The sequence below is a fragment of the Hippopotamus amphibius genome, chromosome 12 (assembly GCF_030028045.1).
Source record: "Hippopotamus amphibius kiboko isolate mHipAmp2 chromosome 12, mHipAmp2.hap2, whole genome shotgun sequence".
Classification (NCBI taxonomy): Eukaryota; Metazoa; Chordata; class Mammalia; order Artiodactyla; family Hippopotamidae; genus Hippopotamus; species Hippopotamus amphibius.
In genome coordinates this window covers 94,164,406-94,178,870 of record NC_080197.1, presented here as the reverse complement: position 1 = coordinate 94,178,870, position 14,465 = coordinate 94,164,406, and the positions used below count along the sequence as shown (strand labels likewise).

The 14,465-nt window shown below is 37.4% G+C and overlaps 1 protein-coding gene and 1 non-coding gene across 11 annotated transcripts in view; one reads left to right on the top strand and one right to left on the bottom strand.

Annotated features, from left to right (window-relative positions):
- PPHLN1 (periphilin 1) overlaps positions 1 to 14,465 on the top strand; it is a 146,996-nt gene that overhangs the window by 27,720 nt on the left and 104,811 nt on the right. The gene's annotated exons all lie outside the window — the stretch shown is intronic.
- On the bottom strand, positions 2,169 to 2,275 carry LOC130834262 (U6 spliceosomal RNA). The gene has a single exon (XR_009048645.1). It is a non-coding gene; the product is annotated as a U6 spliceosomal RNA (small nuclear RNA).

The window sequence follows — 14,465 nt, the reverse complement described above, 5'->3', positions numbered from 1 at the left end:
TGGGATTATGGTTTTCTTTGGGTATATGCCCAGGAGTGGGATTACTGGATGATATGGTAGTTCTATTTGTAGTTTTTTAAGGAACTTCCAAATTGTTTTCCATAGTGGCTGTACCAACTTACAGTCCCACCAACAGTGCAGGAGAGTTCCCTTTTCTCCACACCCTCTCCAACATTTATTGTTTCTAGATTTTTTGATGATGACCATTCTGACCGCTGTGAGATGATACCTCATTGTGGCTTTGACTTGCATTTCTCTGATGATGAGTGATGTTGAGCATCTTTTCATGTGTTTGTTGGTCATCTGTATGTCTTCCTTGGAGAAATGTCTATTTAGGTCTTCTGCCTATTTGTGGATTGTGTTATTTGTTTTTTTGATATTGAACTGCATGAGCTGCTTGTGTATTTTGGAGATTAATCCTTTGTCCGTTGCTTCATTGGCAAGTCTTTTCTCCCATTCTGAGTGTTGTCTTCTTGTCTTGTGTATGGTTTCTTTCGCTGTGCAAAAGCTTTTAAGTTTCATGAGGTCCCATTTGTTTATTCTTGATTTTATTTCCATGATTCTAGGAGGTGGGTCAAAAAGGATGTTGCTTTGATGGATGTCATAGAGTGTTCTTCCTATGTTTTCCTCTAGGAGTTTTATAGTGTCTGGCCTTACATGTAGGTCTTTAATCCATTTGGAGTTTATTTTTGTGTATGATGTTAGGAAGTGTTCTAATTTCATTCTTTTACTTATGGCTGTCCAATTTTCCCAGCACCACTTATTGAGGAGGCTGTGTTTTTTCCATTGTATATTCGTGCCTCCTTTGTCAAAGATAAGGTGCCCATATGTGCTTGGGTTTACCTCTGGGTTCTCTATTCTGTTCCATTGATCTTCCTTTCTGTTTTTGTGCCAGTACCATACTGTCTTGATCCCTGTGGCCTTGTAGTGTAGTTTGAAGTCAGGAAGCCTAATTCCACCAACTCCATCTTTCCTTCTGAAGATTGCTTTTGCTATTTGGGGTCTTTTGTGTTTCCATACAAATCCTAAGATTTCTTGTTCTAGTTCTGTGAAAAATGCTGTTGGTAATTTGATAGGGATTGCGTTGAATCTGTAAGTTGCTTTGGGTAGGATAGTCATTTTCGCAATGTTGATTCTTCTAATCCAAGAACATGGTATATCTTTCCATCTGCTTGTATCGTCTTTGATTTCTTTCATCAGTGTCTTATAGTTTTCTGCATACAGGTCTTTTCCCTCCTTAGGCAGGTTTATTCCTAGGTATTTTATTCTTTTCATTGCAATGGTAAATGGGAGAGTTTCCTTAATTTCTCTTTCTGCTGTTTCATTGTTAGTGTACCGGAATGCAAGAGATTTCTGTGCATTAATTTTGTATCCTGCTACTTTACTAAATTCATGGATTAGTGCTAGCAGTTTTCTGGTAGAGTCTTTAAGGTTTTCTGTGTATAATATCATGTCATCTGCAAAGAGAGACAATTTTACTTCTTCTTTTCCAATTTGTATTCCTTTTATTTCATTTTCTTCTCTGATTGCTGTGGCTAAAACTTACAAAACTATGTTGAGTAATAATGGTGAGAGTGGGCACCCTTGTCTTGTTCTTGTTCTTAGAGGGAATTCTTTCAGTTTTTCATCATTTAGAATGATGTTGGCTTTTGGTTTCTCATATATGGCTTTTATTATGTTGAGGTAATTTCCTTCTATGCCCATTTTCTGGAGAGTTTTTATCATAAATGGATGTTGAATTTTGTCAAAAGCTTTTTCTGCATCCTTCAATTTGTTGCTATGATGTATCACATTGATTGATTTGCGTATATTGAAGAATCCTTGCATCCCAGGGATAAACTCCACTTGATCATGGTGTATGATTTTTTTAATGTGCTGTTGGATTCTGTAAGGTAATATTTTGTTGAGGATTTTTGCATCTATATTCATCAGTGATATTGGCCTGTTCTTTTTTTGTGACATCTTTGCCTGGTTTTGGTATCAGGGTGATGGTGGCCTCGTAGAATGAGTTTGGGAGTGTTCCTCCTTCTGCTATATTTTGGAAGAATTTGAGAAGGATAGGTGTTAGCTCTTCTCAAAATGTTTGATAGAATTCTCTTGTGAAGCCATCTGGCCCTGGGCTTTTGTTTGTTGGGAGATTTTTAATCATAGTCTCAATTTCTGTACTTAAAAATGTAGAACGCTTCACAAATTTGCTTGTCATCCTTTCGCAGGGGCCATGCTAATCTTCTCTGTATCGTTCCAATTTTAGTATGTGTGCAGCCGAAGCAAGCCCTGATCGTTGTTTTTTTAAAGGACTTCAGTCTGGTAGTGTTGGAAGTTGTATAAGGAGCCTTTTAAAGATCACATTCCATTCTCTTGCCATGGAGAATGGCGAGGAATAACTGCCACAACTCCATAGGTACCAGAAGTAGACAGCTGGATTCAGTGGATAAGAGCAGGGCAGTTTTTACTTACAGCAGGGCAGTCGGCAAGGGGCATCAGCATGGCAGTATAGGTTCCTTGCCCCCAAGTCCACAGGGTGATGTGATGGGCAGAGATGGTGGCTATGCACACAGTGTGATGCGCTGCAGCTAAGGAACCCAGTGTTAAGTGCTGGGAACCTTTTGTTGCAATCAGGAAGCAAGCTAGTCCTTTCCCAGGGAGTCAGTAGTCACGTGGTAATTATGTCGTGGGCACCTTGACCTGTTGAACTGTCAGTTTTCCACTTACAAAACTCTTCAGTATCAGTGGATGGGTAGGTCTTTCAGTCTGGTATGTATGGCAGGCATGTACAAGGACGTTCAGAACTCATGGTGGACTGCCTCTCTCAAAAGAAGCAGCAGAGATAATAGATGCTGAAAAATACTTTGATAAAATTTAACAGTCAGTAATTACAAAAACTTTCAGCCAGCTAGGAATAAAAGAGAATTTCCTTATTTGATAGACATTCGCTATACTGAATGGTAAAGTTAGAAGCATTCGCCTTAAGACCAGAACAAAGCAGTAATGCCGGTTCTCACTACTTGTATTCATTATGGTAATGGTGGTCTGAACCCCTTCAGTTAGACAAGAAAAATGAAGGTTAAGAGTTAGAATGAAAGAAATAAAACTATTTACAGATTGTATATTATCTATGCAGAAAATCCAAGAGAGTCTATAAACTATAGAACCACTAGGAAATTGGCAAAGTTCAGTATAATAGAATCAACTATCAGCAGCATAAATTAGACAACATAATTTAAAAAGAGTATAGCATAAAAACTATAAGGAGTAATAAAAATAAATTTTAAAATGTGTGAGACCTATTTGGATGAAATTACAAATAATTTCTAAAGAATATTTTAAAGTCCTGAATAAAAGGAGAGCAACACAACATCATTGGCTGTGAAGAGACAGTATCACAAATATATCAGTTCTCTTCATAATCAGGTGTGTATTCGATGTAGTTCCAGTCTAAATTCCAGGATTTTTTTTTTTTTTTTTTGGCATGGAAGTTGACAAACTGGTTCTAAAACTAATATGAGGAGTAAAGGGCCAGGGACTTCCCTGGTGGCGCAGTGGTTAAGAATCCGCCTGCCAATACAGGGGACAGGGGTTTGATCCCTAGTCCGGGAAGATCCCACAGGTTGCAGAGCAGCTAAGCCCGTGCACCATAACTAATGAGGCTGCACTCTAGAGCCCGCGAGCCACAACTACTGAGCCCATGTGCTGCAATTACTAAAGCCCACGTGCCTAGAGCCCATGTTCTGAAACAAGAGAAGCCACCACACTGAGAAGCCCACGCACCACAACGAAGAGTAACCCCTGCTCGCCACAACTAGAGAAAGCCCATGTGCAGCAACAAAGACCTAATGAAGACAAAAATAATAAATAATAAATTAATAAATCCTTAAAAAATAAAAAAAAGAGTGAAGGGCCAAATAATAGCAAAAATAGTGTTGAAAAACATGTGAAGACAACATACCACATATTAAAACTTGTTAAAGCTGTAGTAATGTAAACAGTGAAACAGAATAGGGAATCTGGAAGCAAACCTGGATATGTCTAGGAATGTAGGATATAGCAGTAATAATATCACAAATCAAATGGGGAAAGAATGAACTTTTTAATAAATAGTATTGGGACAAGCTGCTATCCATTTGGGGAAGAAAAATGTGAAATTGGAAGCCCGGCATATCAACATGAAATAAGAGACCTAAATATGAAAAGCAGAACTACAGTCTGTCATACAGAGTGAAGTAAGTCAGAAAGAGAAAGACAAATATTGTATGCTAACTCACATGTACGGAATCTAAAAATGGTACTGATGAACTCAGTGACAAGAACAAGGAAGCAGATACAGAGAATGGACTGGAGAACTCGAGGTTTGGGAGGGTGCGGGGGGTGAAGGGGAAGCTGAGACGAAGCGAGAGAGTAGCACAGACATATATATACTACCAACTGTAAAATAGATAGTCATTGGGAAGTTGTTGTATAACAAAGGGAGTCCAACTCGAGGATGGAAGATGCCTTAGAGGACTGGGGCGGGGAGGGTGGGGGGGGACTCGGGGCAGGGGGAGTCAAGGAAGGGAGGGAATATGGGGATATGTGTATAAAAACAGTTGATTGAACTTAGTGTACCCCCCCAAAAATAATAAATAAATAAATAAATTAAATTAAAAAAAAAAAAACCACAACTTTTGATTATATTAGCTAATGGTCTATTTCTCCCTAAAGAAACAGCTCTTGGATTATTTTAATTTTATTGTTTTTCAGTGTTTAAAATAAAAGTTTCTGTTTTTATCTTTCTCCTTGTCTTTGTTAGCATTTTTTTCCTGTGCCTATGTATAATTTTACATAAATGAAATAAAATCATATGTGTGACTCCTCAGTCTTCACAGCCATGTTAACAGCCTGGTATATGTTCTACTTTGCTCTGTGCTCATAGACATTTGGGGTATTTGATTTTTGTTAATGAGATCGTGTTACACATACTTTTTTCTATGTTGCTTTTCTCCTTCAGGGGCTTGTGAAAATCCCTCTAAGTTATTTGGTTTAACTTTAATTTGAATCTTTTTAGTGACCAAGTAATGTTCCATTATGTGAATATACCAAATAATTTACTTGTTCACCTGCTGATGAGTAGTCATTCTGTTTCCAGTACAAAACAGCACTGCAATAAATCTGAGTACATATCTTTTTTTTTTTATAAATTTATTTGTTTATTTATTTTATTGGCTGTGTTGGGTCTTTGTTGCTGCACACAGGCTTTCTCTAGTTGTGGCGAGCGGGAGCTGCTCTTCGTTGTGGTGCGTGGGCTTCTCATTGTGGTGGCCTCTCTTGTTGTAGAGCATGGGCTCTAGGCGTGTGGGCTTCAGTAGTTGTGGCACATGGGCTCAATAGTTGTGGCTCACAGGCTCTAGAATGCAGACTCACTAGTTGTGGCGCATGGGCTTAGCTGCTCCGCGGCATGTGGTATCTTCCTGGGTCAGGGATCGAACCCATGACCCCTGCATTGGCAGGCAGACTCTCACCCACTGTGCCACCGAGGAAGTCCCAGAGTACATAATATCTTTAAGAAACAGTACTTTGGTTTCTATGAGACAGATTGCCAGAAGTGGAGCTTCTGTGTCAAAGGGCATATATATATTTTAAATTTTAACAGATGTTTTCAGTTTGCCTTCTAAAAGCCTAAAACACTTAAACTTTCATTTTTAAAATCAAATATTTTAATTTGGATATTTAATTTTTTTCTCATTGGTGAAGCAGAGATTTTTTTTTTAATTTTTATTGGATTATAGTTGATTTACAATGTTGTGTAAGTTTCAGGTGTACAGCAAAGTGAATCAGTTATACATATATCCACTCTTTTATTTTTTTTTAGATTCTTTTCCCATATAGGCCATTACTATATTGTATTGGACAGAGTTTCCTGTGCTACACAGCAGGTTCTTATTAGTTATCTCTTTTATATATAGTAGTGTACATATGTCAGTCCCTATTTTCCAATTTATCCCTCCCGCGCATCCCCTGGTAACCATAAGTTTGTTTTCTACCTCTGTGACTTCTGTTTTGTAAATAAATTCATTTGTAACCCCCCCTTTAGATTCCACATATAAGATTTAAATTCCACAGATATCATGTAATATTTATCTTTCTATGTCTGACTTATTCACTCAGTATGACAATGTCTGGGTTCATCCATGTTGCTGTACATGGCAGAACAAAATAGTTCTTTTTTAATGGCAGAGTAATATTCCATTGTATATATGTACCACATCTTCTTCATCCATTTCTCTGTTGATGGACATTTAGGTTGTTTGCATGTCCTGGCTATTGTAAATAGTGCTGCAATGAACATTGGGGTGCACGGATCTTTTCACAGTTTTCTCTGGGTATATGCCTGGGAGTGGGATTCTGGGTCATATGGTAGTTCTATTTTTAGCTTTTTAAGGAACCTCCGTATTGTTCTCCGTAGTGGCTGTATCAGTTTACATTCCCATCAACAGTGCGGGAGGGTTCCCTTTTCTCCATACCCTCTCCAGCATTTATGCTTTGTAGATTTTTTGATAATGACCATTCTGACCAGTGTGAGGTGTTTTTCTTATTTTATTAACACAAGTAGAGTTTTGAAATTTCCTTTAGGCATTGTTGTAACTGTATCCCACTGATTCTGATATATAGCAATTTTATACTGATTCTGACATAGTATATTCTAGTTATTCTGTTATCAGAGAATGGTGCCTGTATTCTTACTCTACTGTTTCAAATTCATTGATTTATTAGTTGATGCATTAGTTGATCAGTTTTCTTACCTGTACCATGAGCATTAAAACAAGGTATATTCTTTGTGATTTTTTTCTGGGTATATACATGCACATCAGTGTTCATAGAAGCACTATTTATAATATAATAGCCAAAACATGGAAGCAACCCAGGTGCCCATCAACAGACGAATGAATTAAGAAGATGTGGTATGTCTGTATACAATGGAATATTACTGAATTATAAAAAAGAATGAAATACTGCCATTTGGAGCAACGTGGATGTACCTAGAGAATATTATGCTAGGTGAAATATGTCAGAGAAAGACAAGTGCTGTATCATTTATGTGTAAAATCTAACAAATAATACAAATGAATGTATATACAAAACAGAAACAGATTCACAGATATAGAAAACAAACTGGTTACCAAAGGGAAGAGGGAAGGTGGGAGGGACAAATTAGGGGTCTGGGATAAACAGATACAAACTACTATGTATCAATATAAAATAGGTAGGCAACAACTATAGACTATATAGCATAGGGAATTATACCCATTATCTTGTAGTAACCTGTAATGGAATGTGAACTGCAGAAATACTGAGTTACTATGCTGTACACCTGAAACTAACACAGTGTTGTAAATCTACACTTCAGTTTTAAAAAAGGATTAAATGATTTTACACATAACACGCATACTTTAGCATGCCTGTCACATAGTAATCATTTAACAAATGTGAACTGTGGGGAAAAAAAGCAAGATATATTCTCTTTTCAGGGTATAGAGTTAATTCTACATGGTATGTTTATTTATTTGGTAAGTATTTACTATGTGTTTTGGATATCTCAAGTACTTTTCTAGCCTCTGGAGATAATAAGCTCTTACTTTCATGAAGCCCACCTTTTAGTGTAGATTATAGATAGTAAACAGATAAAAAACAAAACATAATTTTTATGAAGGAAAATAAAGCAGAATAGTGAAGTAAAAAGTGCTTCTACTTCAACGCTTTCCTGTACCTTCACTTGATGGCTGGATGTCTTCAGTAACATTTTACATTTTACGCTATCACAAAAGCTATAGCTTTTACTGGCTGACATCCTCCTGAAGTTCCTACCTAAAAGACTTTGTGAGTGGAAGATAGCTGTTGTTCTAGGGGGAGAAATGACTGCATTGTAAACCAGGCAAAGAGAGTAATTGTGTATTTTTGTAAGAGAATAATGTTCTGAGCAATTAGGAGAACCTTGCTAGTCAGTGTTTTTGTTTTTGTCAGTGGGGTATACATAATAATTCTTTATTTTGGGAAGAAAAATTTTAGAACATTTAAAACATTTTATTTGAAACAGTTTTTAAAATTTATAAAAGTTGCAAGAATAATTCAAAGAATTCTTGTAATCCTTCACCAGAGACCCCATTAATGTCTCCAGCAATGCCCCAGTAATGCTCTGTATAGCAGAAGGATCTTATCTGATCTCATGTGCCATATTTCTGTAGAATTCCTTAATCTGGAACAGTTTCTCAGTCTTTCCTTGATTTTTATGACCATTTTGGCAAAATGAATACAGAACAGGTATTTTATAAAATGTTTCTCAGTTTAGGTTTGTCTAATGTTTCTTCATGATTAGATCCAGGTTATGTATTTCTTTTGATGCAGTTTCTGAAGAGAAGCTGTGTTCTTTTTATTGTGTCCTGTTAGGTTGCACATGCTATTGATTTGTCCCCTTATTGGTATTGTCTTTTATCACTTGATTTAAGATGGGGCCTGCACGATTTCTTCACTGTGAAGTTAGCCTCCTCCCTTAAAGTTAGTGTTTGTGGGGAGATACTTTGAAACTATGTGATTATGCAGTTCTTCATCCCCATTTTATCCCCTAGTTTTACCATCCATTGTTGTTTCTTGCCTGAATTAATTATTAATGAGATGCTTTTAAATGGGTGATTTCGTGATTAGGTGCTTCTTTCTATATTTATTGTGTAGGCATTCTGTTGTGAGAAGAGCGTTCTCTTCTTTCTACTGCCCCCTTTAAAAGACAAACAAAACTTTGTCCAGTGTGGTACATTCCGTTGCTATCATTATTTTGATGCCCAAATTTGGCCAGTGTGAAGCCCTTCAAAGTAGCTTCTGTGTTTTTTTTTAAAAAACATTTTGTTATGGTAGAATATATATGACAAAATATGCCATTGTAACCATTTTCAGATATACAGTTCACTGGCGTTAATTACATTTACAGTATTGTGCAACCATCTCCACTGTTTCCAAAACTTTTTATCACTCCAAACAGAAGCTCCATACCTGTTAAGTACCTGTCAGTCAGCATTCTACTTTCTACTTTTAGGAATTTGCCTGTTCTAGGTATTTCATATAAGTGCAGCCATACAATATTTATTTTTTGTGTCTGGCTTCTTTCACTTGGTATTTTCAAGGTCTATCCATTTTGTAGCATACATCAGAACCCCATTCCTTTTTATGGGTGAATAATATCCCATTGTATGTGTATACCACATTTTGTTTATCCATTCATCCTCTGATGGCCGTTTGGGTTATTTCTGTCTTTTGGCTATTGTAAATAATGCTGCAGCGAGCACTGACCTGTAAGTATCTGTTTTAAGTCCCTGTTTTCAATTTTTTCAAATTTTTTTTTTGGTGCAGACACAGAAGCGAAATTGTTGGGTCATACGGTAATTCTGTATTTAGCTTTTTGAGGAAGCACCAAACTGTGTTGCATTGTAGCTGCACTATTTTCCATTCCTACCGGCAGTGTGCAAGAGTCCCAATTTTTTTACATCCTCACCAACACTTGTCACCATCCTTCCTGTCATTGGCACCACCATCATCATCGTTACTGTTTTTGCCATTCTGGTAAATGTGAAGTCGTATCTCATGGTTTTGATTTCCATTTCCCTAATGACTAGTAACGATAAACAACTCATTTCATGTGCTTGTCGGCTCTTTGTATACCTACTTTGGAGAAATGTCTATTTGTGTTTTTTCTTTTTTTGCCCATTAAAAAAAATTGAGTTGTTTGTCTTTTTACTGTTGAGTTTTAGGAGTCCTTTATATAATCTGGATGTTAAATACTTATCAGATATATGGTTTGTAAATATTTTCTCCCATTCTGTAGGTGGTTTTTTCTCTTTGTGGGTGATGTCCATATTTGATGTACAAAATTTGATAAAATCTAATTTATCTATTTTTCCTCTCATCTCTAATGTTTTTGGTGCCATATAAGAATTCATTGCCAAATTAAGATCATCTGTGTTGTTTTGACTTATCTGTCTCATTTTTTGATTACTTCCTTACTTTCTGCTGAAAGATGTTCTAGGTCTTTATTATACTTTCCCTGCCCTGACCCGAAAGTGAGCAATTTCTCTAAGGAATACAGGTTGTCGTTAGTGGAGAGCGGTTCTTTATAACCAAGATCTAGATGCCAGGTGTGTGAGCGCGCACACACACACACACACACACACCCCTTTACATCTGTATTTATTTTTATACAGTGTTTACATATATGAGTTCATGGCAGTATCCTTTCATCTTTTCCTTTATTTTACCCCCACTTCTTCATCGGTAAGAAACTCAGCTTCCGTTTGCTGGGGGAGCCAGTCCTCAGTGGGTCTCTTGCACTCCTACACATCTTGCCAAGTTATGCCAAGAATGCTGGGCCCTGATCACTTTTTATCCATACTATTTCTCAGAGCTGAGTGTGTAGTGAGCGTTCTTGGAGCGTAAAGTCTCCCTCAGTGTCAGAGAGCAGGCTTGCTTATTGCTTGGTGTAAAAATAAGTGGTTTTTCACTTGGGTTCCCCAAGTTCAGTGTTCCTCAGTTACTAACCAAACCCACCACATGTGCATCCATCTGGGCCCATATCACATCATCCCTGTGGGACTTGGGACTTCAGGAAACCGACACATGAGGGCAAGTGCTTTTGTTGTTTACTATGCTGACGTAGCAAGTCCTTTGTCTCTGACCCAAGAGTCTTGTGTCTACTGCAGGAATCTGTGAAATAGTAACCATCCAACTCATTAGCTTGCAAATATAGTAAAATCTGATCTCAGACCTGAAACCAGCACCCTCAATATATTTGCTTACATTCCTGTACATAGGTAATCTTCTGATCCAGTTGGTCTTTCTGCTTACCGTCCCAGCACCTTCCTTTTGCAGATTGCCATCACTGGCTGCTACTGGGGTGCCTTGCTTTCATACCACCTTCCACAGGTCTATTACTGTCATTTTATGTGTTTCATGTTGTAGCACATTATGTACTTTATAAGTCTGGTGTGTATGTGTATATATATATATGTATGTATGTGGTTCATATTCAAACATGTTTTATTAATGGGAGTGTAGAATCACTGGAAGCAACGGGATTAAGTAACAGCTAACAGAGGAGAAGAGAATGTATCACATTTTCTGTCATCCTCATGTAGCAAACCCCGCCCCTGCCCGTGCTCTGAAAGTTATCACTTTCTTATTTAATAGAGCCATATACCTGGTAATTTGTCTGCATTTCAAGTATATCAACCTACTAATCTTGGTTCTGTATTTACCCAGTGATTATATTATCTGTTTGTTCAAAACACACTTATAGATGAAATTCAGAATATGTTAGGATTTATTTCATTTTGTATTCAAGGCACATGTCATACTTTATCAAGGGTTATTGATTTAGATAGAATGAGGTTATTTTTAACAGTCGTTTTTCCCACTGTACTTATGAAGTCTTAGAATAAACCTCAGGGTGGAACTTTAAAGTATTAAATAATATTTAAAAATGTGGAACAAGAGTGTCACCAAGTGGCCAGTATACTCAATTTTTAAATACTTTTTTTTTCCTTTATTCACATATGGAAAATTTTGATTTAGTTGTTAAGTATTTCATACCTAATTTTTAATTTTATTATAGCTATTTTATCTTAGGTGATAATCCGTTTGATAGAGAGAAATACTATATAGTATCTTTTTTTGATTTAGTTCAGGGGTACAGATGTGTATTGAGTGTTTACTATGTGTAGGCCACTGTGCTTGTATCACTGAATTACAGTCTAGTTAGTGAAATAGATGCACAAGTCGATAGCATAATATAACACATGCTGAAGTTTCATCAAGTGCTGAAGACACATAAGCACTTATCCCGTACTGGGGTTTCATTTAAAGTTTCCTGTAGGAGTGGATAATTTGAACAGAACCTGAAGGAGAAGTAAGAGTTAATCAGAAAAAGAATAACGGGGACCATATTCCTACAGAGGGCAGAGCATGAGTGAGGCTGTGTGAAGCATGATGTGTAGAGCTGTTAAGAGGTAATCATTATGTGAGAGCTGGGGAACCGTGGGTTAAACTATAACTAAGAAGTCTGAGTTTTATTCTGTTAACTGTAGGGAACTGCTGAAAATTTTTAGCTTGGTAGAAAAAGAGGGGCTACAGTAACTCAATCAGATTGTAGCTTGTCTTCATTGTAGGGGATGACTTTTATTTTTTATTTTTTATTATTTTTTGGGGGGGTACACCAAGTTCAATCATCTGTTTTTATACACATATCCCTATATTCCCTCCCACCCTCAACTCCCCCCCCACCCTCTGGGGATGACTTTTAAAGATGGCACTAGAGATAGGATAAGAAATCATGAATATCTGAATTGGAGAAGGGGAGTTGAGATGGAGGAAAAGGGTTAAATTTGATAAATGCTTAGGAAATGAAAAGTCAGCAAGATGTGGTTATTGGATGTGGGAATAAAGAAGAGGGGACTATCTGGATTTTTTGTTTTGTTTATTGTGTGTGTAGAAATATCATTATCTGAGATTGGTAGTAAAGGAGGAATGGTTTTGAGGGAGGAGCTGCATTCAAACTTAAGGTTGTCCAAGAAGAAGGTGTAGTTAGGTGAGCAGTGGACTAATAGGGTACACTTTTATGGAAGGGGTGGAAAGTAAAGCTTTTTAAACGATATTATGGGTCACCGATATCTAATGAAACTATTTCAGTGATAAAAAGATTAACATATCTCTTGGGTTTGGCAGTGGCAGGATGAATGAAATGTAAAGGGGATAGATTCAACCTGGGTGGATAACTTTTTAAAAAACACTTAACTGGGATGGAAAGTAGGCAGTGTTGTTAGCTGGAGAAGGACACTGGCTAAAGGAAGATCACCTAAAATCTTTTTTTTAGCTGATCAGTGACTTGAACATATTAGTAGGTTGACGGAAAAGAGAGGTTGAAGATACAAGGCAGAAGAGGGATAACTGCTGAAGCAGGTGAATGAGGACGAGGATGAAGACCAGTGATAGAAGGAGTAACTTTTGGAGGAGGGGGCGGTAATTGTGGTACGGCACCCTGACAGTTTTGTTTTTAATTAATTTTTATTGGAGTGTAGTTGATTTACAATGTTATGTTCATTTCAGATGTATAGCAAAGTGAATCAGTTATACATATACATATATCCACTCTTTTTTAGATTCTTTTCCAATATGGGTCATTACAGAGTATTGAGTATAGTTCGCTGTGCTATATAGTCAGTTCTTACTAGTTATCTGTTTAATAGATAGTAGTGTGTATGTTAACCCCAATCTCCCAATTTAAGAAGGTCTAACTTTTAATGGTGGGAGGAGAGAATCATATACCAAGAAAGGAAGGACAGAATCAGGGATGGGCAGATGAAGGCAAATTGGGGGAGAGGGGTCTGGGCTGGCAGTTGAGGTAGTTCATGCCTCAAGGTTGCTGTATTTTTCAGTATGTGAGGTGACGCATTGAGAGTGAAAGGTTTGGTGCTAGGTTAAGGGACTTGGGGAGAATTATCAAGATATAGAATACTTGGTGACATGAATGGGAGGTTAAGCTCACTAATGATAAGTAACAATATTTCTAGTGGAGTTGAAGGCACAGTGGAAATCAGAGACCGCGTATCCGTAGGGGGACCAATCTCTAGGTTTGTGTAATTTCTCTCTAGGGTATGGCAACCCAACTATATCAGTGAAGAAATCACAGATTTTGGAATTAATTCAGGCTTTGGGTTGCCTTAGATGATGTATCAGAATTGCTGAGAGGTGAAGTTAGTGGTTTTCATAGAGTATTTCAAATACTGTAAATAATTTAGGCTGGAAGCACAGTAAGAATGGGATTCATGGATTGCTAGAAAATATAGGAGACTTACAGGTATCCATCAGGTGGAGGTGGAATTATTGTAGGAGTGAGAAAACTGAAGGATAAGACATTGTGATAAGAATGCAGTATTGTATTCTGATGAAGAGCACCTCCGGGTAATAAAGGCAAGGTTTTGGGTTTAAGGGAGTGTCTAAGTATTGTGAAGAGGTCGGTGGTCAAGGAATTACTACTGTGCTGCCTAGATGATCCACGTGTATTCTGAAAGTCACTCATGATGTGAATAGGATATGTTACAGTGCAGACTGTGTCACTGAATTAAAGGCTTCAGGAAATGCGGGAAAGTTTCCAGAAGGTTGGTAATATAGGCAATGTGGAGTTACAGTGGGATGGCATGAATTTAAATAAGGAGTACGTCAGGCTCTTTCTCCTTTTTCTTAGGGGATGGAGGATTTAGAACATAATCCTGTGACCCATATTCCTCAGGAGCTTGAGGTAAAGTCATCAGTGTGCACTTATTACTCAAGAGTTTGAGGGGAGATAGTATTTGTGTTCCATTGCCAGGTTTCATTTAAAGGAAGTTGGAGGTGTTGGTTAATGAAGAAACTGATGTGAAAACATTACAAGATTGACTCAGATTGCTATGAGGGTG